Source organism: Perognathus longimembris, chromosome 1 (genome assembly GCF_023159225.1).
Source record: "Perognathus longimembris pacificus isolate PPM17 chromosome 1, ASM2315922v1, whole genome shotgun sequence".
In the NCBI taxonomy this organism is placed as follows: domain Eukaryota; kingdom Metazoa; phylum Chordata; class Mammalia; order Rodentia; family Heteromyidae; genus Perognathus; species Perognathus longimembris.
The window spans coordinates 113,431,896-113,434,099 of NC_063161.1; positions in this window are offsets into that span (position 1 = coordinate 113,431,896).

Consider the following 2,204-nt stretch of genomic DNA (forward strand, 5'->3'; position numbering starts at 1 on the left):
GCAACCAGTTTTGGCAAACATAATTCCAATATGGCTTTTTTAATGTTAGACTTAAATTTACATTTAAAAAATTTTTTTTTCTTATTTCAGATGGCAAAATAAGATGGCTGAAAGAATTCCATGTGTCTTTATATAAATCTGGCACCCTTTTTCAACTCTTTTTGCCAGCATCATTGGAAATAATTCATAATCTAGAAATCTGAAACTTTATGTTGAGCCAATTCTACAGCAAGAGTATAAAGCAGGCTTGCCTGGAGTTAGAAGAAATAGGAAGATCAATCCAATTTTTAAAAAAGCCCTCAAATCCTATTAAAGAAACCACAGCAATACACATACAAAATTATATAATAAAACAAAGACATTTTATTTATCATTTTAACATCAAATGGATTGACTTTTTTTTAACTGAAATAGACAATTTTAAAGAAATATTAGAATCAAACAAATTGGAGTTCAAATTCTAGCTTGGATGTTTGAGCAGGCCTTAAAACAAGCTTAGCTTTTATTATGTGTTTACATATTGAACACTGTGGCTGAATCCCTTCACTTGTTTATTGAAATATAATATATTTATGAGCTGTATATGAATTTTCATGTTTCTAGTAAATTCCCAGTATATTGCTTGCACTTTGAAAACCATGCTTTCTTGCCCACCACATCTGTCTCCTTTATACACAGCAGTGATATTTCTCTGTTATTCATTCTTCTGGTTATTCTGTGCTTTGTTGTCCTTATAAATATAGCATATGTGCAACACTGTGATCATTTAGGATATGAATATATATATATGTGTATATATATTCTTATTGTAGTTTTGCTATGTAACACATAAATGATGACACCAGACTCGTTTTCTCAAATGACAAGACACAGAATAAAAATTATCTTCAATTTCAACAAGAAGTCAATATTAGTTGTCTTCTCAGGCTTCCTGATTCTGACCTGTTTTGTGGAAAAGAATGTCAGTTATGCTTAATATTGCTAAGGTCTATTTCTTGCTCCGTCTGTTCATCCTTTCTTCTAATCTATTTTCCAGCAAGTGATTTCATGCAGCATCTCAGGCCCTGGTTCTCTGGTAGTTTCTGTACCATGATCCTCTATATTGAAATCACAGCTACCTGGAAGAAAAAAGAAGAAAAACAAAAAGAGATTTATGACAAGAACCCTATAAAGCTTCTTCTTAGTCTAGGAATATTCCAAGATATTTTTTGTTGCTATCTCACTCTACTTTCTTTTTATTTCACCTACTATCATGAATTTTTAATATGCTTATTAGGCGGTATGGAAGTACATGGTCATTTGGTGGTTTGTTTTTCTGGATAGCCTAGAACTCAAGATGTCCTTCTGCTATTTTCTGATTTCTGGAATTATAGGCATATGTCAATGTACTTGACTAATCAAAACAGGGATATGAAGAGTAACTTGTTTCAAATTTTTCTTCCAAGCACTTTAGTTTTTTCTGTGCTCAAGCAAGGCATTTCCCAGAATATCAATTCTCAGGGTTGATAGTGTGGTGGAGGGGAACAGGAATCATCGGGCAATATTCAGGCCCTTCTAAAGGTCTGACTGACTGGAAATTCCTGTAAATTTTTCCTTCTGGGCAGGCAAGTGAGAGATCTCAACACTGAGCAAGAAACCTTCTCAACATCAAGTTCTAGGAACATCAGCCAGAACCATGATTTCAAAGTTCTAACTACTTTTCATTTCAAATATATTAATTTTACATTATTGTTTATGAAGAAGTATATTCTAGTGATTTTGTGTTCCTAGGCTAGGTTAAACCACAGTTGATAGATCTTAACCCCCTGAGCAACTAGAATTATTGCTATGGGTAACCAACACCTTGCTTGCTATTCTTTTACGTTTATTTTCTTCCAGTATTAGGTATTGAACCCCCAGCTGGATTCGCATTTGCTATTCTAGTGCTGTAGCAATTGAGCTATTCCCTTAACTCTTTTGTATTTTTATTTTGATAAAGTATGACTAATTTTACATGGATGGCTCTTAAACTCATGATTTTCCTAATTCTACCTCCTGAACAGCTAGAATTACACACTTGATATGTCATTGGAAAATACAGGTAATGAGTACCATTTAAATAATGAGTACCATTTAAAAATATATATTAGAGAGGGTAATGGCAACAATCTAAAGCTGTAGTTGGTAAAGGAACAGTCAATTATTAAGATAGATATATCATGTGG